This window comes from Globicephala melas, chromosome 9 (assembly GCF_963455315.2).
Source record: "Globicephala melas chromosome 9, mGloMel1.2, whole genome shotgun sequence".
Lineage (NCBI taxonomy): Eukaryota > Metazoa > Chordata > Mammalia > Artiodactyla > Delphinidae > Globicephala > Globicephala melas.
In genome coordinates, this window is record NC_083322.1 from 30109189 (window position 1) to 30136904 (window position 27716).

The window sequence follows — 27716 nt, forward strand, 5'->3', positions numbered from 1 at the left end:
TGAGATAATACTGTCACAAGATGGACTGAGCATAGATCCCTAAGCCACCAGATAGAAGAGAATTATTTCTAATCTGCATTAGGCGTTTCATAAGAAATAAACTTGCATTTTGCTAAGCCATGAGAATTATTTGTTTCTTTATGTATTTAGTTTTCTTACTGCCTATTGAAGAACATCTTGGTAGCTTCCATTTTGGGGTATTTATGAATACAGCTGTTGTAAACATTCACATACAGGTTTTCGTGTGACCATAAGATTTCAAATCAGTTTGGTAAATATCTAGGCACACAATTGCCGGCTCCTATGATAAGACTATGTTCAGCTTTGGAAGAATCTTTCAATCAATCTTTCAAAGTGGCTTTATTTTTTTGCATTCTTACCAGCAATGAATGAGAGTTTCTGTTACTCTGGTCAGCATTTGGTATTGTCAGTTTTTTCAATTTTAGCCATTTTATTTGCATGCAGTATATCAATTCCATGCAGTATATATCAGTGTTGTTTTAATGTGAAATTCTCTGATGACAAATGTTGTTGAGTATGTTTTCATATGGTTATTTGCCATCTGCATACATTCTCTGGTGTGGTAATGTTTAGAACTTTTGCCCACATTTTTTATTTTATTTATTTATTTATTTATTTATTTTTTGGCTGTAGGCGGGCCTCTCACTGTTGTGGCCTCTCCCGTTGTGGAGCACAGGCTCCAGACGTACAGGCTCCAGACGTGCAGGCTCAGCGGCCATGGCTCACGTTTTCCCACTTTTAGTTTGGTTTTTGTTTTCTTATTGTTGACTTTCAAGCACTTTGTATATTTTATGTACAAGTATTTTATCAGATAATGTAAGAGTAGTCATTTTGTAACTTCTGAATTTGTAGGGATAAATAGTGAGAGAAGAAAAGAGAGAGAAGAGAGAGCACAAGTAATTAAAAGATACAATACAGACACTAAAATAAAAATGAACTTTTAAATTAAAATATATACTTTTAAAGTAATAAATATAAAAATAGATATACACTTAAATGAATTAGATATATTAGTAGAGATGTGTAAATTGCCAAAGTGACATAAGAAGAAATATAATACTTAAAAAGACAAATATTAAAGAAACTGAATTGAAATTCAGGAATTTCTCTCTCAAAAAAACACCAGCCCCAAAGATTTCTTTTGAGAAAATTACATAAACTTTCAAGTAATAGTTAATTTTTACCTTATAAATTTTTTCCAGAATTAAAAACAAAACAAATAAAAAGGAATGTTGCTCAGGGAATTTTAGGGAGAGAATAATCTTGAATCTAAAACCAGGTAAGAACTATACAAGAAGAGTATAGTATAAGTCAATTTCATTTATGAATTATAAATAAAATCATCAAATTATAAATGAAATATTAGTGAATCAGATCCTATCATCTTAAAAATACAACACAATCAAATAGGTTTTAGCTAGTATTTTGGACTAAATTGAATTCCCTCAAAATTCATATGTTGAAGCCCTAACGCCCAGTGTAATCATATTTGGAGAAAGGGCCTTTAGAGAGGTAATTAAGGTTAAATAACTTCTTAAAGGTGGGGCCTTAATCCCATGAGATTAGCGTCCTTATTATAGAAGGAGGAGACACCAGAGAGCTCTCTCTAGCACCTGCAGAGTAAAGATCATTTGAGGGCACAGTGAGAAGATAGCCATCTGCAAGCCAAGAAGAGAACTTTTACCAGAAAGCAAATTTGCCAGCACCTTGATCAGGGACTTTTAGCCCCTAGAATTGTGAGAAAATAAATGTCTGCTGTTTAAGCCTCCCAGTCTATGTATTTTCTTATGGCAGCTTGGGCAACTAATACAGAATTCAGAGATGATTCAGTGTTAGAAAACATACACAAATGAATCACCATATTAATAGAACAAAGAAAAGTATATTATGATAAATCAATGAAGAACAAAAAGCTTCTGAAGGTTCATAACTTATTTATGATAATAAATATTAGAAAGGTAGGAATAAAGGATATTTTTTAAACATGTTAAAAGTTGTATTTCAGAAACTTCTGGAAGAGGTATCCTTAACAGAGAAAAAAACCAAAACAATGTCTTCAAGTTTGGGAAATGGAGAGATATACCAATTATCACTGTCACTGGGTAACAGAGGAATGGAAGACTTAGCCAAAGCAATAAGTCAGAAAAAGAAACAAAACAAAATACAAACCATAAGAGCTAAGGGAATCAGAACAAAAGACATAGAACTCTCATTTTTGGCAGGTGACATCATCTACTTTGAAAAGCCAATAGAATCAGCAAATTGCTACAACAAATAAGATAACTCAGCAAGGTTGAGAGATATTAGATCAATCATGAAATTCAATAGGATTTTACTAAAAATAAGCAGACACAATTCATAGAGTGATAAGCACCATGCAGTAGCTAGTCTATAACAAAAATAAGAAACCATTCACGGTAATATAAAAAATTATAAAATGTGTAGGAATTAATTTTATAATTATGTATAAGATGTTTAAAGTGAAAAATTTAAAACTCAAGTAAGTGATATAGAAAATATGATAAACATATATATATATATATATTACATCCTTTTGGATGGAATGATTCTGATTTAATATTATATATATGCCTATTCCCTCCAACTTAATTTATTAAGCAATCAAATTAAAATAATTTTTATTATTTTTGTATAGAAATTCTAAAATTCATATGAAATTAAAAAGCTCTATATACCACACTAAATAGCCTACTCCATTCAGTAAAACATCACAGTCCTTTCCAATAAAAACCTCCCTAAGTTGTACTTCTTTTCTTTTTTCTTTTTTAAAAATTTTATTGGAGTATAGTTGATTTACAATGTTGTGTTAGTTTCAGGTGCACAGCAAAGTTATTCAGTTATACATATACATATATTCATTCTTTTTTAGATTCTTTTCTCATGCAGGTTATCACAGAATATTGTACTTCTTTAGAATAAGACCCTTAAGACTCTTAAAATGTTGCTTAGCTAAGAGTGTGTACAAGGTACCACTTTAAAACTTTTAAAGGTGTTATCATAAGGTCTTACAGACACATGCCTAATGGGATCTTTGATGCCAGACCTTGTTTCATTTTGAGAATCTTTTCCTGGCTGTTAAGATTGGGGATGAGAAACACTTTTGTTTTTCAGTCCAGTAATTGCAGAACTTGCAATATTCCCTTTACAATCTGCTTACAGACTGAAATTTTCTTTACTTAGCTCAGTGGTGCTCAAGCAGGAGTGATTTTTCCCCTTAGGAGATACTTGGCAATGTCTGGAGACATTTTTGGTGTTGCAGCTGGGGGTGGGTGTGTGACTGGCATGTAGTGGGCAGAGACCAGCGATCCTGATAATCATAAACAGGATAAGTCTCCAAACAAAGACTTATCATCCCAAATGTCAATAGTGCTGAGGTCAAGGAGCCCTGATTTAATCCATCTTTATCCTGTATCTTAACACAGGCAGCAGGAGAAATCCAACTGACATTTCAACATTCTGCATAGAAATCACCTTACATAGTTCTACAATTCATTAGGTACATTTCCTAATTCCCAAGTTATTGCAGGTGTTATATTTATTGCTCTGCAGCTATATATCATGGATTGTCACAATTCCAATCTGCTTTAGACGTTTCCTCATTACATTTTCTGCCTCTGCCCAAATTTTAGGCTTTTCTTACAGTGGCACTCCAGTTTCAGGTATCCATTTCTGTATGTTATCTATTATTGCATTAAAAATAAACCAGTTTAAAACACCCAAAACAATGGCTCAAAAAAGCATCCTTATTTAGTTTATAACTGAACTGGATTCAGTTGGGAATTTTCTTTGGTAACCTCAGCTGGGCTCATTCATGTATCTGCAATCAGTTGGGGGGTCATTTATTCTGCCCAACATCTGCAAGTTGGCTTGCTGCCAGCTGGGGTGAGTCTGGTGACTAGACTATAGACCTCTCACAACCCATAAGGCTAGTTTTGGCTTGCTCGTATGGCAAAGTGTCCAAAACATCAATAGAGCAAGGCCTAATATACAAATGCTTTAAAAGTATAGCTTGCATCACATTTATTATTGTCCCATTGACCAAAGCAAGTTACAAGGCCAGCAAGGATTCAAGGGTTGGAGAATGATATAAATTATTTACAAATAAGAGGGAGAATTTGTGGCCGTTTTTTGCAATTTACCATGTTCTCTTATCCAGGAATTTATTTTATCCATATGTATTTTAAAGAAATATCTTACACATATCCATGGTGGGACCTATACATGAATATTTAATAAATCACAATTATGGTAATAGGATGCTAAAGTGAAGTATTCATCTTTATCAGAGTGTGCAGATAAAATATTTGAAATGCACTTTGTTATGTGATGAGTATCATGCAGTATCTAGAAGTAGTGGGTGAGATGTACACATAGCGATATTGATGGGTTTAAAAACAGAGTGCAGAGTGAAAAACGAAGTGAAAAAGAGAAAGGAACCTCTATCATGATACACGTAAGCCAGAAATAGATAATATTTTACAAGCATACATACAAACAAGAGGGTGCACACTAAACACAATGGAATGTGTCCCTATGGTTTGGATTGCAGGGGAGTGGGAATAGGTTCCTGAGAGGGAGGACAGGTTTTGAGGCCATCATATGTGAGTCTCTGCCTCTTGCATGGTTTGGCTTCTTCTCACCCTTTCAGCTTCACATCCTTGACTTCCTTGACTTCTTCCTTGAACTTGCACTTTACCCACACTGGCTTTCAAAGGTGCCACGCTCCTTACACCCCTTGGCTCCTTCACTTGACATTCTCTATGTATTAAAAGCTTTTCACCTCTTTTTCTACTTAACTCCCACTCATTCTTCAAATTTCAATAGACATGTCACTTCCTCTGTGAAGCCCTTCTAACCCCTCAGATGAGGCCAGGAGTCCTCTTATAGACATTTACTGAACCTTGAATATTTTCTTCAAAGCACTGGTCAGAGCTATTTTACATTTAAATTAATATCTCTCCCCTGAGACTTTAAATTTCATTAGAATAAGGATTATATTATTAGTTGCCATTTTATTCCCCTCATATAGTGCATTGTATGATTCAATGTAGGGACTAGAAGATATTTGCTGAATTAAGGAAAGAATAGAGAAGTTCAATATCATCCACATGATTTGGAAATACAGACACACACACGAAATTGCTATCTAGAAGGCTGTTGGCATTTGATTAATATTTGGTCATTCATTTATATGTTCTAGATCCTGTGTTAGGAGATAATTTCGAGCATGCCATTGATTTGGGGGAAACTCACAGTGATAAGCTCTCATTTTGGACAATTATAAGGTCTATACACTCATTATTTTTGAAGAAAACACTAGGGCCACTTTAAATTTGAATATATATGCATGCATGCAGATTGATTTCGTGTCCTCCTAAATATTTTTATTAAGCTCTACTTTCACTCTGCCTGAGATCTGTAAGAAGGAGAAAGGATTTTCTCAGAAGGAGATTGAGAAAAAATGACTTGTGTAATGATCAGGTTATTTGAGAAATGTACTGTGTTCTATTTATTCTTTGATCTGGGGCATGGTGCTTACCCTAGCTGTGATTTGAGGCTATTAAGGAAGAAAATTATGTGAAAACTGGAAGCAAATGCTAGGCCAAGCTACTCTGAGCATATCTAGAAAGTGCTCCATTGTTTCTCTGCCCCTTGCCCAGAGGAACTTCTGGGGGTTGAGGCAAAGACTGTAGCACATGTGATGACTCAGAATGGTGACAGCAGTTGCGGAGAATGAGGACCTGATGATCTGTGCTTTTCAGTAGGATCAGTTATTAGCTCTCAAAGTCTTAGGGACACCTGGGAGTTAAACCCATATCGAAGATCCGATTGCTTATAATTTGTGGAAAAGAGACTCAGTTATAACTTGAAGGCAGAGGAGAGTGGATGAAGGAGACCATGTCAGCCATTTGTTGAATGTGTTACTGTCCAGCTAGCTTCCCACTCTTTTAGGGAGTGTCTGTATTAGAGATATCTTTTTCAGGGCTATATCCCAGCAACTACATGAAAAAACTACATGCAGAGAAAGTGTTTAGTAGATGTGTTATCTTTGTAATAAATAAAACAAATGTGTAGGCTCCTTGAAAACTTTGTTTTAAATCTCTTCTGTAATCTCTAATTTTATATCTAGTTGCCACTTAGATAAACTGAAATGAATACTGTATGAGGCACACTCTCCTGAATGAGTAAAAATACTCTCCAAACAATTAAATTTAAATAAAAAAGGATATATGTAGATAAACACAGGACAAAAACAAATTGAGAACTGACCTCAAAATTTGGCCTTAGCGTGGAAAGAATTACAGTACAAACTGTAACACTTGGAGCAATAAGAAGACAACTCATGGTTCATGCCATTTGGAGACCAGGGGATGCCTGGGATGAATAAAGCATGTTGACTATACGACACTGGAACCTTGGTTTCTGATTTGACCCAGTATCTCCATATGTATGCATAATCCTAAACTAGTATTTAGATATAACCTCTTGATAAAAGTCAGTTCCATGGCCACATAAACCATTTCCTAGCCTAGATGCTTACTCAATGTTGCTTTGAAATACTTTCCTGGATGGCATTTTATGCTCATGTGGAATTGAGGACTCAATGTAAATGGTATGCATATGTAACACGAGAACAAGGGCAATTATATCAAATCTATCTCTATTTAGATGTGTATTAGAGATAGCAAATGATATTAGAGAACATTTATTTTTGTAATTCTCTACTTTATCTGGGTCATAAACTTCTTAGAATTTCTTCCTCAGCATAAGCTTTCTATGCTTCTATTCAACCCTGAGATAATTTTATTTTACGATTAAGAGAAATCTATTCAGCCCTTTTAAAGCTAAGTGAATATGAAGATTATATGTGTATATATTATATATAATTATATATATATAGTCATAGAAAAGGCAATCTATTATAATCACTTTCTCAGTAAATCTTATAAAGGCTTCTTGAAAACTTCAATCCAAATACAAATGATACTAGATACCTTAAAAACTATTTTGTCTGAGTATAGGAAAGAAAATTTTTGCTGTATTTCTATATAAAAATGTCCCACTGTCTGAAAAACTGTTGAGACTTAGGATGATAAATCCATGAGTGACTTATTCAAATAGGCACTTTGCACTATTATTCCCACAAATAAATATACAGAAGTCTTTAGCCATTACATTAGGGGGACTAATAGCACTAGCAGGTGATATAAGAAAATATGAAAGATGGTAACAGACGACGCTTATTAAAATTTAAAGCTGGAAAGGACCTTGGTGATCATGAGTTTTAGTTGTCCTCAAAACTGATCATGAGGTAAAGATACTAGAGGTCACAGGGTTCATTAGAGAACATCATACATTACTGATGTAGTACATCCATGTGACAATCATGGATACAATTTTTGCAAGTCAGATAACACTATCTAATGATCTAAAATAGGCAGAAGAACTGAATCCTAATGTTTTAAAGACAAAAATATTAGGGGATAAAAACAAAATTGAGGGCTTCCCTGGTGGCGCAGTGGTTGAGAGTCCGCCTGCTGATGCAGGGGACACGGGTTCGTGCCCCAGTCCGGGAAGATCCCACATGCCACGCAGCGGCTGGGCCCGTGAGCCATGGCCGCTGAGCCTGTGCGTCCAGAGCCTGTGCTCTGCAACGGGAGAGGCCACAACAGTGAGAGGCCCGCGTACCGCGAAAACAAAACAAAACAAAACAAAAAAACAAAACAAAATTGAGCACATTTTATTAGCTTAATTTGTTTGTAAACAAACAAAAACAAACAAAAATCATTTGGATTAAGAGTCTGAATACTCAGTTCAACAAAAGGAATAAAACTTTCATTAAAATCATAGTTTTAAAACCACCACTAATATCTAAGCCTTAAATTTTCTACACAAAGAAACTGAAACCCATCAAAATAAGAAAATTATAGGATCATATTCCAGGTTTCATGTCTCTTATGTGGTACAATCTTCAAATAATTAAAAAATGAAAAGGTGATACGTAGGCACGTTTACTTCCCCAGTCTGACTCTTACAAAAACCAGATAAATTATAAAAGATAGAAATTGAACTACTAGATACTTTACCAAGGAATGCACTTTTTAATACTTAAGTTGAGGGATGAAAAGCACAAATTCCCAGAATGCGACTAATTAGGTGAGATAAATATCATCATTCCTACTTCCTTTTTTTCCTACCACTTGGTTACTGAACCCATGTGTAATAGTTTTGGGTACACAGTACCACATAATTGGCATTAGTATAAGAGCTATTCACATACTGAAGAATTGTGCTGCTAACTTGCAGAATGTCATCTTTAAGCTAGCTTCTAATTTGCAACTTAAAGAGGCCAATTGATCACTATTAACTGGCAGCTTCCAGATGTTAGATGGTAGGACCAATGGATCCATGGTATGTGTCCACCTCTGTAACATGCTGAAATATTGGCTAGGGAAGTTTAGGGACATCTTGGCCTTTTCTACTACAATAGCTCTTATGCTAGAGTCAAAGAATCAATGTGGTGTTCTGCTGATTGTAAAGTATGACCATTCAAAATATGTATTTTAAAATGGGGAAGTGACATCTGGGTAGATATAAAGAGCCTAATGAGCTTAATTCTATAACAGCATCTCCTACACTCAGGCTTGGCCTTCAGAGGACAGGCACAATTGAGCTCTCAATCTTGATGTCCTTTGGTCACCTGCTTTGTTTCTTGTTTTAAAAATTTTGTTTTTCTTTTCTCTTAATGGCTTATACTACATTACTTTACAGATATTTTAGTGGAGTTTCATGGGTGTGTCTTTAGAATCTAAATATAGCCTTTTGCAACTCACCGTTTATGCTTTCCCTTTCTTATTCTCCTCTAAATATCAACTATTAAAACAACCCCTAAAAGAAGAGTTGGGAAAAATAAAATACTTGAGTTCACATTTCTTGCCTTGAGATGCAGAAATAGAACAACACAAGAAATAGGTAAGCTACTGAACAATATTAGTATTCATTCTATCACACAGAAGAGTTGGTCCTATTATTCTCAATGAAATTAAATCCAACAACCTAAGTTAGCAAGATGCTACCTATTTATCATCACCATTCTCTCTCTCATTTTTAATCAGCTTTATTAAAATATAATTTACAAGCAATAAAACCCACCAATTTTAAGTATTCAATTTGTGAGTTGTAATAATGGTGTATAATAATAGAAATACCTACACAAACATGATATAGAACATTTCCATTAGAGTACTCTGCGCTCCTTTGCAGTCAAAGGACTTCCTGACTTTTCCAGAATTTGATACAAATGGAATCATGACTATACAGTGATAATATCTGGCTTGTTTCTAATGGGTGTTCAGATTGTTTCCAATTTTTATCTTTATTAATAATCAGCAATAATTATCTTTAAATATGGCCACTTTTGCACACATATACTTATTTTCTACGGTACACATTCAGTAGAGGTGTTGCAGGATAAATAAATTATTTTAATTTTAATAGATCTTGCCAAAAAATGATCATACTAATTTATATATTCCTATTGGGCTGTCTAAGAATCAAACTTTGTAGAAAGAGTGAATCCATAACAGCCTAAGAGAATTGTTTTTTTACCCCCTTGGGGAACTTGATATTTTCTGTCTTAGTCTGGGTTCTCCAGAAGGCAGAGCCTGAGGCAGAGGTTAGAAGGTGATATTTTATTTCATAGGGGCAAGCCCTGGCAAATTAGAATAAAGGTGTCTTGGAAGGGGCATAGGTGCAGGTAGGAACAGGGAAAGAAAAGAAACAAAGCAACACAATGCCAGTCATTACCATGCTGGTCTCTGTTTACCACCAGTTTCAAAGGAGAAGAGCAAGGCACTGAACTGATGTGATCATTACTTAGAAAGTTCACAAAAAAGAACTGTAGCTTGGGGCAGTACCCAGAGATGAGAAAGGAGGACACATTTATCTGTGTGGTTCCCTTTCACCTCCCATTTCTCCATTTGGGAAAGTTCACAGGAGCTAATTCCCCTTAACTTACATTTTGCATTATCTGGTCCTTTGATAGCCACTCCCCAAACAATATCTCAGTGCCCACAGTGGAGCATTTCCTCTCACTCTGAAAGCTGTAGGGTGAGAAGTAGCCATAGTATCAAGACTCCAAAAAGGTTTGCTTAGTTTGGTATTCCAGGGGCTATAAAGTAAAAGTGAGTCCTGCCATGAATTCTCAATAACCATTGCTTACCAAGAGAGAAATTGAAAAGGTGCCCAATACATTATCAAATGGGTAAATAATTGTAACTTACTGTTGGTAAAACTGATTCACAGGAAGGTTAAACTTATTTTCATATGTCTATCATACTCTTATATAAATTTTTTCTTCCAACCTTCTGTCTACTTTCTCTTGGAATTTTGTCTTTTTAGTTTATTGGTTTCTTTACATAAATTTGGTAACAAATTTGTCATCTACATATTGCAATATTTCCCCCCCATTATTTTTGTTTGTTTGCTTAAATTTAAACTTTGTTTATGATGCCTTTAATCTTAAAGGAGGTGCACATGTTAATTTAGGAAACTGTATCAATGATTTATTTATTTACTATTTGAATTGTATTAAAAAATTCTTTCCTGCAAGAACTTCATAGATAATTCTGCTCTATTTTCTCCTAACATATTTATTGCTTCTGTTTTTAATGTTTGGATTCTTACAGCATAAAGTGGGATATTTTTTACATTTTTCCAAGTGAAAAGCCAGGTGGCCGCAACATGAGGTATTGTTAGACTGTCCTCTTCCAGTCTATTTGAGGTGTAATAGTAATCATCTATTTAAATTCCATTACTGAATCCCTTTTTTTATTGAATTGATATATTTCCCCATATCTGCATCAATTATGTTGTTTCAATGATTACAGTTATTAAACTTGTCTTGATATTTGATAGGAAAATTACCTTCTTTTTATCCTAATTTAAAAAAATATGCCTGGTATAATGCTTTCTTACCTTTCTATGTGGATTATAGACTCAGCTTGTCAAGTTTCTTAAAAAAATTTGTTGGAATTTTATCAGTAGCAAATTGAATTTACAGATTAAATTTTTTAAAAATTTAAGGCCTTTTATGAATGTGATTTTTAAAATTTGGAATTCCAATATATTAAAAAGGTAAAAGACAAGACATATTAATTGAAGGACTAGAACATATAAATGATTCAGAGAAAACTTGTGGGACATAGTTCACAGCCTACCCTTAAAATCACTTTCAAACTTACAACTAGTAACATAAAGTCCTAGAGATCTAATGCACAGTCCAGTAAATACAGACAATATTGTACTATGATCATCAAACTTGCTAAGCATCTGTATCTTTATTCCAACCACAATATATATGTAATTAAGTGACATGATATAAATGCTAACTATTGGCAATCACATTCATATATATATAAATATATATTTATATTATATATATTTAAATTATAAATTATATACTTATAAATATATATATATATACATTTATAAACATGTATTGTACCCTGAACTTACAAAATGTTGTATTTCAAGCATATTTCAACAAAAAAATGTAAAAAAAAAAAATTCCTTCAGGAAAGAAATGGCACGATTTATATTTTCTTATGAGTCTTGGTATCAGAACTTGCTGGGTTGAGACTTTCAGAGAATGAAAGCAATGGAAAATTTAGTGCAGATGGAGGAAGGAGATGAGTCACTCACTAGGGACTTGACTGACCTTTGGCAACAGAGCTTTGGTCATTTGCTGAGTGGATGTCAAGATCCCTGTTCCAGTAATATCCTAAGCACCTCTGTCTGCATTTAAGATAAGGACATATCCATACCTTACAAACATGACAATTTTGTTTTTATTAAAAATGTAATTCAATAAACAATATTTTAGGGGATATTATTTATGAAGGTCACTGAACAATGATTAAATTTATTACAACTATGTATGATGTAATCACTTTAAAAGTATTTAAAAATTGTACTGAATGGAATTCAGAACTCCACAATGAACCTCATTTGATTCTCACTGACTAGGTGGCAGTTCAAAGCTCTAGACTCTAAGGATAAAGAAAAGTAATAATATATTGCAGATAGTCTAGCACATTTGATTAGAACTTTTTAATAAATAGATAAAGCTTGACCTTAACTTTGATAGTGAGGGCTAAAACAAGGATTTTTTTTTTTTTTAAAAAGGCAAAGAGGTTAAAAACCAAGTTTTAAAAATAAATTGTTGACTGCCTGCCTCATTTTCATTTTTAATTTGGTTCCCATACCTCAAGGTTCTAAGTCTTGAATTTAATTTTTCATTATCATCTCCTCTAAGTACAAACTGCAAAATGATTGTGTTTAAGATTAATGGTAAAATCAAATTAATGGTAAAATCGGAAAAGGTGAAGGTGTTTTGGCATTATTATTTGGGAATATTATTTTGCATTATTCTTTTAAACTATTTTGAAGGGATAATATATAATATTATAAGTCAGACTTTACAAACACACATTATTTGTTACTTGTAATTCTTATTTTGCAGATACTAGCTGAGCCTGCGCGTCCGGAGCCTATGCTCCGCAACGGGAGAGGCCACAACAGTGAGAGGCCCGCGTATCGCAAAACAAACAAACAAAAAAAAACAGACAGCGGGCTGGATTTGGTTCCTGAGCCTTAGTATGCTGGCCCCTGTACTGTCAAAAAAAAAAAAAAAAAAAAAAAAGAGAAACATACAGTGAAAGGGGATTCTGGGAAATATAGTTCCACATGAACAAGTGAGACAGTACAATCCACCACACTGTTCTCAAGATTCGATTTTATATAATATACAGTGAAGAGTCATCAGAGATATTGAGGAAGGGAAGTGATGAGATGATAGATTTTGTTTTAGCTAAGCAATTCTAGTCAGGGAATTAGAATTGATTGTAGGAGTGATAAACTGGAAGTAGGGAAAACTACAAAGATTTTTCAGCTCTCCAGATGAGGAGTGGTACTATCCTGAACTAAGACAATGACATTAGGCATGGAGAGGAGAGGACCCATTTGAAACTTGGAAGAGGCTAAATTGACTGGACAAATGTTGATTGGTTGTTGGAGATAAAGGAGAGGGAGAGCAGGTGAACTCAGCACAGTATTTCACTTGGGTATTTGCAGGCATAGTAAGATGTGTCAAAGAAAGATTGCCTAAAGAGGTTAAACAGGCAAGGACAATTTTACCTAAAACACTGCAAGGCACGAGAGCGATTGAACTCAATTCTGAAGAGCTGTGAGGGGCTAGTGAAAAAGCAGTGCAGGACATTGGAGGAGGGACCTGGTTAATGTGATTAGGTCATCAGTGTTTGCTAATTGGCACTTATTGAAGTTTGGCTCCTACCAGAAACTGACAAATTGGGGTCACATTGATGTCTACATTTCAAAGGGATGGATTCAAGGTTCTTGAAAGAAGATTTACCTCTTAAAGGGGCAGAGAAAGAATTTACAATTGCAATTTTTCTAAAATAAATGCTCCAAGAAAAGAGAGGTCAGGTGTCTATAGTTGGAAAGAAACCTATCTAAAGTTCAACAAGCTGAGGGGGATGTTAAGGCCATCTTGGTCAGAAATCAAATGTATTTGCCTGTTTTGCAAAGATTATTGTTGGGCTGCACCATGCAGGCCTGCAAGGCCTGTACTTGCCCAGCTTCAATAGCAAAGAAAGAGCCTGGAGTCAGCAACAGACACATCAATGGTTTAATGGATATGCGGAGCTTACACGTCTGAAGCAAGGTCCTGGAGGGACACCCCGTGTGTGGGGCAAATAGCAGGCAGGACATGGCAGCAGTCTTTGCTCTGGGGGAGGGGAAGGAAGGGAGTGGGTGGGGAGTTGGCCAATTATAGGGGGACTTGATGTCAGGTTGGTTCGTCAGTTACCAGGGAAACTAGCAGAGGAGCACGCCCCTCACAGCCCCTTTGATAAGAATAATCTCTAGCTGGGCCTGGGGCAAGTATGTGCAAAGGTCAGTCATGTGCCTGGAGTAGGCACTGGTAAAGCAGGGGATATACAGAGAGCAAGAGAACAGCCATCTTGATTGGCCTGACCATACAATGATGATGTTAGAGTCATAATGTGTTTGAATTTCCTGAAGAGTTTCAACTTGAAACTTAAAAATAAGTGACTACAGGTAAACTGTTAGTGATTTGGGTGGTGCCCCCTTCCACTGAAAAAAGAAATATTTCCACATCCAATCTTCAAAACCTGTGTATGTAACCTTATTTGGAAAAGAGGCCTTTGCAATAACTAAGTTAAGAATAGGTAAGATGAGATCATCCTGGGTTATCTGAGTGGGCCCTAAACCCAGTGACATGTATTCTTATAAGAGACATACAGAGGAAAGGCCGTATGAAGACCAACGCAGAGATTAGATTGATAGACCCAAAAGCCCAGGGATGCAGGAAGGCCACTATAATCTGGAAGAGACAAGGATCAGAATCTCTTCTAGAGGCTCCACTGGAGTGTAGCCCTGCTGACATCTTGCTCTGGGACTTCTGACCACTGGAACTATAAGAGAAAATACTTTCTTGTTTCAATATACCTAGTTTGTGGTAATTTATTACAGCAGCCCTAGGAAGCTAACACATTGACAAAATTAATTCACTGATTTTCTTCCTGTGGTTTAAAATTAACTAAATAAAATAAAATAAATCCACCAATTCTACCTGAGGCACACATGTGGATCATTTAAGCAAACTTACATCAAAAATACTATATTCAGGCTCTGACCATTTCACAGGTAGCTGTGTGGCCATGAATTGAGTGCAGTTCATCAGCATGTATGTTCACAATTTAAAAAAAGAGTCATACGAACTACCTCTTTACCAATAAATACATTCTATTAGAACTCTTATAAAACACTGAAGATTTTTGTTAGCAATTAGTTTTCCCTTTTTTAAGTAAACTAATTTTCACAGTTTTGATTTATAGATATTAGAAATAGGGCATAATATTTACTTATCAACCATACAGCTTTGAACTTTTCTGGTCAATTTTTTTTTTTTTTCGGGCCTCTCACTGTTGTGGCCTCTCCCATTGTGGAGCACAGGCTCCAGACGCACAGGCTCAGCGGCTATGGCTCATGGGCCCAGCCGCTCGGCGGCATGTGGGATCTTCCTGGACTGGGGCACAAACCCGTGTCCCCTGCATCGGCAGGCTGACTCTCAACCACTGCGCCACCAGGGAAGCCCTTCTGGTCAATTTTTAGTGGAATTTACCCATTTCATAGAGAGACAGTTTAATATCTAATAGCCAAAAAGATCTTTCAGGTCTGAACTATGAAGCAATATAGAATAATTATTAACAAATATTATGGAAATTTGATATAAAAGTGTGTAGGACAATGATACATTAAAATTGAATACAACGTGATTACATAAAAATTATCTTAGTTTTTGAAAAATAAGACTTTAGTAGACTAAAATATAGGGATACTTGTGATTACACTCTGCCCACCTAGGCAATCCAAAATAATCTCCCTATTTCAAGATACTTAATTATTTTTGCAAAGTCCCTTTTCCCCTGTAAGGTAACTTCATAGGTTTCGGGGATTAGGGCACAGGCATCTTTGGGGATCCATTACTCTACCTACCACATTAAGTATTTAAAATATCATATTGAAATCTGCTTTGAAGTTTTCAATACAGCATATGCCAAGGAAGTTCAGAGAGGAATTCAACTCAAAACACAAATGGTCTAAAACTGTACAGTTGAATGTAATAAGAGAGCTTAAGCTTGTCTAAAACTATTAAGGAGCACAGAGCAGGTTCATTTTTAGTGAAAACTAATGTACATTTAAAATCACAGACCTACTAGAGAATGGACTTGAGGACATAGGGAGGGGGAAGGGTAAGCTGTGACAAAGCGAGAGAGTGGCATGGACATATATACACTACCAAACGTAAAATAGATAGCTAGTGGGAAGCAGCCGCATAGCACAGGGAGATCAGCTCCATGCTTTGTGACCACCTAGAGGGGTGGGATAGGGAGGGTGGGAGGGAGGGAGACGCAAGAGGGAAGAGATATGGGAACATATGTTTATGTATAACTGATTCACTTTGTTATAAAGCATAAACTAACACACCATTGTAAAGCAATTATACTCCAATAAAGATGTAAAAAAAAATCATAGACAAGGTTTAACAAATGCTATAAAACTGGACTATTATGTTTTTATAATAGAGGCATAAATTTTGTGGGCAGCAGGGGGTGGCACAAGCTACTTAAGCTATGAGGAACTTTGAAAGAAGTAAAAGAAGAGGAGGGTCATTGTGTAAAATTAATTATAGATCATCCTCAAGAAGATCCAATCCAGGGATTGAAAATAAAAATATAAACATACTTGAATAAAAATTAATTGTTTTGCTTTATGACCGTACTTCCCTCCTATCCAATACTCACATTTTCACTAAAAATATACCTGACAAGCTTCAGTGATCAATTTAAATGATTCCAATATTTCCTACCACATCTAATAAAAATTAACAAACGATCCTAATCAAGGAAGGAGCCCATTCTTAAAGTCATAGGTTTGAAAATAAAATTCCACTCTTTTACCATATTCTTCCTGCTTTGGGAAATCTCTGTGAATTTAAGCCTTATGAATTTATGCTAAGAAGTAATGCACATGGGCAAATCTGAAAGAGCAAATCCCTTCTCTGTATTAATCGGTAGATTTTCCTCCACAAGAGTAATACATACTGTTACATTTGAAGCGCTTCTTATTTAGCAGTCAAGATGAAAAGACTCATACTTTTACAAACAACTTGTGATGGTTCATTTAATTTTGGTTTTCATTCTAAGAAAATATCCTGTTAAAAATATTGAGAGTATTGGGAATATCAAATGATGTGTGGTACTACTGAAGGTTAAATTATTTTATTTCAAAATTTTTAACTTAAATAAGTGTAACTGCTTTATACTATACCCCTTGGCACATTTTCATGTATAATAATTTTGATAAAGACTGAAAATACACACAAACAGAAACATAAAACAAAGTCCTAATTAGAACTTTCCAAGATAGCTGACTATTTTGGATATTATCCAGATTTTGACATTTAACCACAGTATCTTCATTGAAGAATGTTCTAACAGAATTGTTCCAACAGGAAGTAAAGGTATTTGAGGTTTATATAGGAGGTGGAAGATTAGAGAGTATAGTGCACACAGAATGATTTGAGGGAAAATATATTCAAGTATTATAGTGTATTTGTGTGTGTGTTTGTGTAGACTTTATGCCTGAAATGGATAGTTGAGTGCTTCCTAGACTACTTTGAACATAAATAACTATGTCTCCTTGGTAAACAGCACCTAGGTCTCTACCCTACCCATATAAATGCAAAGTAGGCAGAGGCCGTCTGTATTATATACTGTTGCTCAAATGCACCACAATAAGCAAGTGTGGACGAACACTATATCTTCAGAATTCTCCTAAATCCAATGAAAGTTTGTTTCAATATAAAGTCATTGATGGGTATTATTGGTTTTTAAATTATGTTTGTCGGAAAAGAAGAAACTGGAAGCCAGTTTGCCTACCCTTGACGTGTGTCAATGAAGGACATGTGAATCAGAACAACAGAACAACTTTATAACCATTATGTCCTTGGCTCTAATCCAAACATGTAGGAGCTTAGGCAATAGTTGAACTAATTCCCTATATATAGAATAGTGATGTAGTAATGTGTGAGAATAAAATAATAGCTACAATGGCATGTCAAATATGATTAGGATAATTTTCATACATTTATCATTTCTTTGTTATTGAAAAATAGCTAGGGGGTTAATTATTAATACTAAGATCATTTTAATTCATAGAATAAACTATATTTAGTTTGTGCTATCATTAAAGCACAAAACAAATTAAATTCCCTAACATTGACATAACAACTGGCAGACCCAAGTATGCAGTTCTGACATTGTATTTTGCTTTAACATTTACCTTGCTATAACATTTTAGTTATAAAAATGAGCAATGACAAGAGCAGTTAATATATTCCATTTTCACATCATAATGCAACAGTTAACAATCTGTTTTGGATGTCTACATAATGTCAAAAAAAATAAATTGCCCCTACCTAGCACAGTCGCTGTTAAACTTGCTACTGAAACAAGAGGGAGGACACTGAATGATTTGACACTGGGTGAATGAAGCAGTTATAAATTTGTTATATTGAAATGGTTCTAGTGTCTAAGATATAACTGGCGGTTTATGACTGGACAACAGAATTGTCCAATCCATTGCCAATCCTGTCCCCAAAACCACTTTTTTAAATCTTACTTTTTACCTCATTTCCTTTTTCTAAAAATTAAGGTCTCCTCACTAATGTATCCCAGAGATTGATAAGGATGGCACAGTGCTAAGCTATTTGCAATATGGCAAGAAATGGGTTATGATGGAGGAATACAAAGAGTTGCATGAAACACACACAGATGAGTAATCAGTCTTATGTGGGGGAGGGAGATATGTGAAGATCTTCCAAGGAGAGATGCTCAACCCAAATCTTGAATTCTGAATAGAAGCCTCTAGATAAGCTGCTAAGCAAACACACTTTAAGAAAGTGTGGCACGTATGAGAAGAAAGTTGCCAGATGATGTGTGCAAAAGATGAAGAAAAAATGGATACAGTTTAGAAGAGCCAACCAAAATAAAATATATGCACATGTTACACAATATACACACATATCAGTTTGTTTTAATAAGTTTGTTTTAATAAATAAGCAGTTTTGTGTGATTAGAGCTTAAAATATGTTTATGCCTAGGGAAGAAGGAGGTAGGAGATTAATTTGGAAGATGATAAAGGTAGATTCTAATTTTAACTCTTTTTATTGACTTGGAGAAGCTATCACTGGCTGGTAGCATATTTATTTTATGATCAGTTTCTTTCATTTTTCTATATTTGAATTAGTAGTTTTATATATATTATTGATTGATTATTCATTTTACTTATATTATTGTGTTAAACTTTATTATAATTCTTTTATTTAGTGTATGCAATTTCAATAGAATAATAATAATTTGGGATAAATTAAATCTAAAAATTTAAATAATATATTAGTAATACTATTATATTTAAATAATTAAGATTTAGAGCTGGGAAAGTAACTGGATTTTCATCTAGCACTAACACTTCATTTTACAAGTGAGTAAACTGAGGCCCAAAGAGGTTATGCAACTTATCTAGGAACAGTCACTCTACTGGCAACAACTAAAATTAGAATAATTACCCAGTTTTCTAGAACTCTTTTTACTGCTACACACTGGTACTAGTTAAAAAAAAAAAAAAAAGTAAGCCTTCTTGTATTCCTTTTAACTTAATCTTACCATTATCCACATAATTATCTAAGTCACAAACTTGGGAGACATATTTTGTTACTCCTTTTCTAATATCACTAATCCATTTAACATCTTATAAATAATCAAATCCTGTTCACATACAAAACAAATACTTATGTAACAAATATCTCTTCATTCCATTATGCTCACCTGGATTCAAAACTTATATTAATGCCGTATCATCCTTACTAGCATATATATTTCTAGATTTACTTCCCCTCCTAGAAGTATACTTTCATCAGAGTGATCTTTTACAATGAAAATCTATAGTTATGAGGTACCCATATGCTAGTCAGCATTACAATCAGTACCAATACTGGATTATACTTGGGTTCCTCAGTATAACCACTCCTTATGCCTTTGTATTGTGGCCTAAACAATTCTGCCTGGGAACATTCATTCCCTCCTAAACCCTTCCATGATTATCTGGATTTCTCCTCCTCATTTGCATCTGTTGGTTTTAAGTCATAAAAACCTAATTAATGATGGCTTAGGAATAAAGCCCTTTAATCATTTCATACAGCAAGAAGACTGGAGGAAGATTTACAGGTTTGGTGCAGTAGCTGAACAGTGGTGTTAGGGGCCCAGAACCTTTAAATTTACTACCTCACCATGTTCAACATATTGGCTCTTTATTCTCACAATTTAGCTTCAAACTCACAAATTGGCTGCATTAAATCCAGGTATCACATCTTCTCACCAATGTTCCTATTGGAAAAAAGGAACAGGGGCAAAAAGTTTTTTTTTTTTTTTCCCTACAAGAGGCTTGATCTTTTTAGCCATGAAGCAAAATACTATCAAAAATCTCTGGTACTACAAGGACACTTGGAGAATTAAATCTGGAAAAGGGAAAGGGAATGTCATGACTAGCTGAGACAAATGATGATTCATTCTTTGGTGCAGTGTACACTGATACATTGAATCAAAGGAGGATCTATAAACATGGAAGAAGGGAAAAATAGGAAAAGATTGTCAGATCGGTGTGAGATTTGATGATTGGATTCCTGGAAGTATATTAGAGAGACAAGAGAACATGAGCTATAGTTAAAGAAATAATATCCCAGAATTTTCTAATAATTAACATACAAGATCAAATACATATACATATACACACACACATATATATATGTATGTATCCAGCTCTGAACTGAAGCTGGATACATACACACTCCTAGGCACATCACAGTAAAACTGCTGAAAATCTAAGATAAAAAAAATTAAAAGCAGACTGAGAAAAAAGATCATATTACCTTAGAAGTTACAACAATAATGCTGAAAGCTGACTTAAAAAGAAAGATGGAAGCCACAGAAAAATGCCATAACGTCTTAATCTTAAAACATTAAAAGAGAACTACTAGTCTTCAATTACATAACTTTAAAACTATCCTTTAAACTTAAGATAAATAAAAGTATTTCTGTATAATTAGTATAACTCATCATGATTTTTTTCTAAAGTAAAATATCTGTGAAAGAAAGTTCTTCAAATAAAATTATTCCAGACAGAAGAATGGGAATTAAAGAAGGAATAAAGGGCAAAAATATGAATTCTATGAATAAATGTTGACTTAAAAATGCAGTAATAGTAATATATTTTAGGACAAATTATATGTATGCCCAAAATACATGGTAAGAATAGCATAAATGGAAGAAGGGTGGTAGAAAGGAATAAAGATCCTAGCATCAACTGGAAAATGGAAAAAGTAACAATTCATATTTGGTGGCTACAATGGCAAAGATAAATAAATGTATTCTTCTTTAGGATAACAACTTAAGGAACAGAAAGAATCACTAACAAGCCAATAGAGGATAAAGAATGAAATAATCAAAATATATATAATCAATCCAAATAAGACAAAAAAATGAGAGAATAAATAAAAAACAATAAAAACAGAAAATAATTATGATTAATTTAAACTTTAACCAGTAATTACAATTCAGTAATTACACTGAAAGTAAATAAAATACTAAGAAGTAACAGGGTCTTCACATATGCAGTTTTACTGAATTTTATTTCCCTTACAAATCTCAGCCTGGAGATTCCCTTCTTATACTATTATGGGTGAACTGTGTCCCCTCAAAATTTGTATGTTGATGTTCTAGCCCCTAGTACCTCAGAATGTGACTGTGTTTGGAGATGGGGCTTTCAAAGGGGTAATTAAGGTTAAATGAGATCACACTGGTGGGCCTCAATCCAATCTGACTGGCATCCTATAGGAAATCTGGACACACATGAGAAACCAGGAATGTGTACGCACAGAGGAAAGACCATCTTCAAGCCAAGGAGAGGGGCCTCAGAAGAAATCACACCTTGCTGTCACCTTGGCTGGAAGTCTAATATCAAGGTGACAGCAAAGTTTGATTTCTTCTGAGGCCCCTCCCCTTGACTTGTAGATGGCTACCTTCTCAGTGTCCTCAGTGTCTTCCTCAGTGTCTTTTCTCTGTGCATGCACATTCCTGGACAGTAAATATATATTTTAGAACAAGCAGTTATTTACCTGATTCTTGCACATTGATTTATCAACATTAGCTACTTTACCTGATTCTTGAATACTGCTTTCTCAATGCTTCAGGCAAAATAATGGCTCAATAATATTTGCTAAGTGAATTGTTACCCATGACTCAGTATTTACATCAGGATTTTAAAATCTGAATACAGTAAAATAGAATTAACATTGCTACAATACTGAATGCCAATCGAGTTTGAGAAGACACCTGTGATTTTGTTGGTACTTAGAGACATCTTAATGTTATTTATTAGAGAGATTAGCTAATATTGATTTATGATAGTCACAAAGTACCGTAAAGCTCACTGTACAATCCTACATTTTCATAATCAATAATATTAGCCAGTGTTGATATAGTGCTTTACAGACTTCAAAGATCTTGCAGGTACTTTTTATATGGTTCTCACGATAGTCCTGTGAGAAACATGAATCAACATAACACTCCATTTTGATATTTTAAAAACTGCAAATAAGAGAGTTTTGGGGGTATTGGTCAATGTCAAAGAGCTAATTGGTGACATAATTGTCCCAAGAATACTGATCATCTGATTTCCAATGTATTCCTTCCTCATGCTGGGGAGGAGGGAATTTCCCCCTCTACTCCTCTTGAGTTCTTATGGCTGGATTAATAATAAAATTGACACAAAACATATTAACAGGAGAAAAAGAAACAAATTTTAATTTGTGCACATGGAGGTCTCACAGAAAAGGGATCTAAGGAGTGACCAAAGCAGGCAGCTTTTATACTTTTTAGACAAAGAAATAATAAATTTGTGAGGAATTGACCAGACAAAGAATCAGACTTTGAGAGCTTAGTGAAGGATTTCAACAGAGTTTGGGCTTGGTAGAAATTTAAAAAGTAACAAGGTTTGTTTATAATAGCTTCTTGGCCCTCATTTCCCTATCTCTGGGGATACGGGTGTCCTTCTACCCATAGATGCAGGGGGTGCACCTTTCACATGGGAGATTTTATTTCCTGCTTTCAGGGAGACAGGAGGGTCAAAGTGTCCCTCTTGTCCTGGCTGTTTCTGAAGTAACTTTAATTCAAAATAATCAATATGCCATTGAGGCGCATTTTGGGGCATCTCGCCCTGGGCCCTAACCTTCATTTCTCTCTAATCAACTTCTCATGCTGGAAAATAGGAACTAGAATTGAATTAATTAGAAGTGAAAGTCAAATGCTCCAGGTGATATGCCCATTATGATATTTTGCTTGGCCAATAAATTGTGCTGAGATGCTGAAGGACTCAGATGCTTTCTCTCTCCTAGGATGCAGTTCCGAAGTTCAAACAGTGAATTTTTCTGATTCAACCCATTGGAGCGCCAATTGAGTTACTTAATGTCTGTATCTGATTAAGTCTGCATGCACCATTTGTGAATTTTGTTTTTCTGTAATAAAATTTAATTAACACAAATCTAAATGGAGCTATATGATTATATAGTTACCTGCCAAAAATAAAATACAATTTATCCATATTAGATCAGAAGGATGTTTTAAAGACACACTGACAAGTTATTTTTAAAGCATCATGAATGTATATGTAGTAAAATCATACCTCATACCTCCATAACAATGAAATATTATAAAAGAAATAAACATTAGGATCATTTTGATAATTAAAAAGAGAAAAAGAGCAGGTCCACTGCTAAAAATGAAAATGACATATTCTCTGCTTCTAAATACAGTCACTTGTGACGGTTGGAATAATTATTCATTTCTGCCCAATTCCTATGCCCACCATTTTTTGAGAGTGAACACATGTTCCTAAACACTTCAATAAGGGCTTTTCCACAGACCAGAGAAAAGAAAATCATACAAGAGGGTGAAAAAAAAGCAGGAAACCCCTTCATGATTGAAATGGTCTATTTCCTTCAGAGACGTCTCTGAGGCTCCACATTTAGACACCACACAGAAAAATGAGTCCAATGTTTATGACAATTTTTTAGTCATTATTACTTTTAAATCATCTAAAATCACACATCTGCTTATACAATATTTCTCATAGAAATAAACGCAAGGCTTTCAAAAATTTAACTTCTTTTGAGTCCTAAAGTTGTGAAAGAGCTAATTAATTTTGCAATAAGATTAGAGTGATTCTGTGGATTTTTTTCCCTGTTAGATCAGCAGATCTAAAATTCTAAAAGAACCAATTTTGGGTGAAAGAAAACAATGTAAATGTAATTTAAATTTTACAGAAATTTAAGAAATTTTACCTTGACTACCATTGTATTCTTATCTTGTTTAAAGATATGATGCTATCATTTTGGTTTGTCTTCACATCTGCTGATCCTATTTTGTCTTAAGAAATGGAAAATTCAGAAACTGAGGAATAGTATGATTTCTGTTTATGTAACAGTCTTCAGTCTACCTGTCTGAAGGGAAAAGTATGTAATATTGGCAAGGCTTTAAATGGTTTTTAATAAAGTATTTTATAGAGCAGCATATCCCAGAAATCACATTTGCCTATAAATTTAGATTTTGAATATATAACCAGTGAAAGGCTGCTATGCAAACATTGATTTAAAAAGTAAATCACTAACTTATTGTCTCATCCTTAATATGAAGGAGAATAACACAGGAAGAGTTTCTGACATCAGAGCAGCCTAAAACTCTTAGAACGTTGCTACTTGGAGAAGCATTTGATACCATGTTGATCCTCTACTCACACCTACCCTTTGTGCACGTGGAAGAAAGCAGCTTTTAGCCGAGTGGTTGACTTCCAACCACCAAAATAGCAGCTGTGTCTACTCAAATCCACATCTCTATGTCTACTGATTTCCATTTCATCTCATTATACTCTAATGTCTCCTAATAACTTGACACTTTTTTAAAATAAATTTATTTTATTTATTTATTTTTGACTGTGTTGAGTCTTCGTTGCTGTGCGTGGGCTTTCTCTAGTTGCGGTAAGCGGGGGCCACTTCGTTGCGGTCCGCGGGCTTCTCATTGCAGTGGCTTCTCTTGCTGTGGAGCACGGGCTCTTGGCGCGCGGGCTTCAGTAGTTGTGGCACGTGGGCTCAGTAGTTGTGGATCCCGCAAGCCACAACTCTACAAGCTCTAGAGTGCAGGCTCAGTAGTTGTGGCGCATGGGCTTAGTTGCTCTGTGGCATGTGGGATCTTCCCAGACCAGGGCTCAAACCGGTGTCCCCTGCATTGGCAGGTGGATTCTTAACCACTGTGCCACCAGGGAAGTCCATAACTTGACATTATTTTGTTCTTAGTCTAACATTTCGGAAAACATTAACATGTTCTCATTTTATGTTTTATACTTTTCATTGCACTTGAGGTCTTATAATTTAAATCAATCCAGTGATGCAGTATTCTTGATCCCTCTTTACCAGTAAAGAGACAAAAAGCAGAGGTCGAAAAGCTAGAATGTAGGAGAGTGGAATATTTCTCTGGACAATGCTGGATCACCTTTGCTTTCTTTCCCTTAGATTATATGGTTGGGTAGTCCACATGGCTATAAGGAAGCTAAGGAAAAAGAAACATACAGCTACTGGGAATGATTCATCTTTTCACTCTATTTGAATGGGTCCTAGCACAGGAAGGGGTTTTTAATCACCGAGTCTGAGTGAATAGTGAGGTAGCATTTGTGCTAAAGCTGAGCAAAAATATAATGGGAGCATGAAGGGCTCTTTTTCTCTTATGACTGGGTTTAGATTTTCTGCTGCAATGCTCCTCACTCTCTCACTTTGGAATTGTTATATTTTAAGGCAAAGTTGCAGAGAAGTCTCCTATCTAGTTAATATCTCCAATTACTGCTTAGTTCATTGATCCACATGGGAGGTAAGAGGGCAACATTTGCTCTGATTGAAAGGACAGAGCCCACGCAGAGATACCTGAAAACCATGTTGCACTCAAGAGCTTCACATCTTTCAAATAGTCTTTTAAAAAAGAGTCAGAAAAAACAGGAACATTTTCCGATGTTCACTAGATGTAAACATTTTCAATCTGCTACCTTTTTCACAGAATTTCTTTTCAGAGAACAACAGCATTGCCCCAGCAGTAGAACATGGCTTGTCATTTTAAAGACTAAACACTATTTTGGGCCTTTCAAATTTTTTTATGTGTAACTTCTTTATGTGTAACAGGAAGACTGCCAGGGGAGTGTTACTTCTATTCCTTTGTTCTATAAACACTTCTACAGTTTAAAATGTAATTATTTAGGCAATATAAAGATTCTTACACATATGATTAATTTATTTTTCATAGTAAGTCTGATTAGAAGGAAGAAAATCTAATATCTACCCAGATATACAGAAAGACAGAATAAGATATCCTCACCCTTTTGCCAGGATAAGATATCAGGTCTAATGTCTCCAAGTACATTGTTTTTGTATTACAAGTTTCATTATGGCTCAATCATTCTCTGACTCCTCTCTCTCCTTTCTAATTCTCTCTCTATATTGCTCTTGCTCTCATGGTTGAAGCTGAGAACTGGCGTTCATTAAGAAGCCCAGTAAAGCCTTTAGACCAAAGCAAAACCACTTCTTTCTAATGTGTCTGGCCAAAGCAAGATTGGCTTATCCCCGTACGTAATGTATTTCAAATGTTATACTGTTCCCAACAAAGACATCTATATCTCCTTTACTGCTGAATATAAAATGCAATGTCATTCAGTTTTCAAAGACATAGTGGGAATTTGTAAATGAGAAACAGCTGTGTTTTTGCTAATTTATTCTAAAATATTTGCCCAACATCTAAAACTTTATTAGATTGACTATCCCATACACTGGGAGTTAATGCCAACATTTCTCTGATTTTAGCTATGCTATAGAGATTGTCTAGCATTTCTCTCAGCATGTTTGATAGTGAATACTTGAGATTGTATATACAGTTTAAGCTAGATTAGGTTCTTTGTAGTCACGGCTAAGCACTTGTTCTACAAATAAAATATTTCATGCCTTCATTCTCATATCTACATTGTCCCAAACACAAAACGCTTCATACTTCTTAATGATTTTCTTACTACAGATTAAGTTAGAATTACAAATGCCTGTTCCTACAAACACAGTATCATTATAATCATAATACAATATTCTAAGTACACTAGATTCAAGGTGATGAACAAGGATCTCAACTTTTTCCCATTAAGAGCAGGTTTGGAAGTACCAGTTATATAAGTTTGGGTGTACCAGTTATATAAGTTTGGGTGAGATAATTCTTTCAGTGAAACTAGTCGCTAGGCTAGCACAGGAAATGTCTCTAGCCCTTTCATCATCACATATATAACTCCTGTGAAAGTTCCCCATATCCAGGAGATACTATCACCTAGATCTGTGATGAAGAAAGCAGCATAATCAACATTTAGAATATTTAAATTATTTTGAAAATGGATACAAATGAGCAACTTTTCCTCAGGCATTGATGGAAAATCTTCTCTGTTATAAAACGAAATTTTTCCTAACCTACATGGTAAGACCATTAATCAGATCAGGGATTTTTCATTGCAATGTATGGATGATCTCCACAGTTACTATTGAACAGTTTTCTGTAACAGAAAAAAATTTCCAGCAAATTTACTGGATTTACAGAATCGTTAGTTTCCTGTAACTGTGAAAAGAAAGCTTTTATAACACTTCATTAAAATTGGCAATTATACAGCAAAATATACTGTTCTTGAATGCCCTGTGCATGGGTGGCTAATGCGGGTGAAGAAGTAAGCCTCACAAGCCAATCTATTATTATTTCATACATCCATTTTCTTCTGTGGGCAATTGATTTCATGCATATATAATACAGTCTATGAGCTCACAGATCATATAAGCCATTTCAGTCTGGGTTCTATGCAAATTTTGGCCAGTTCATATTATTTATTTATTT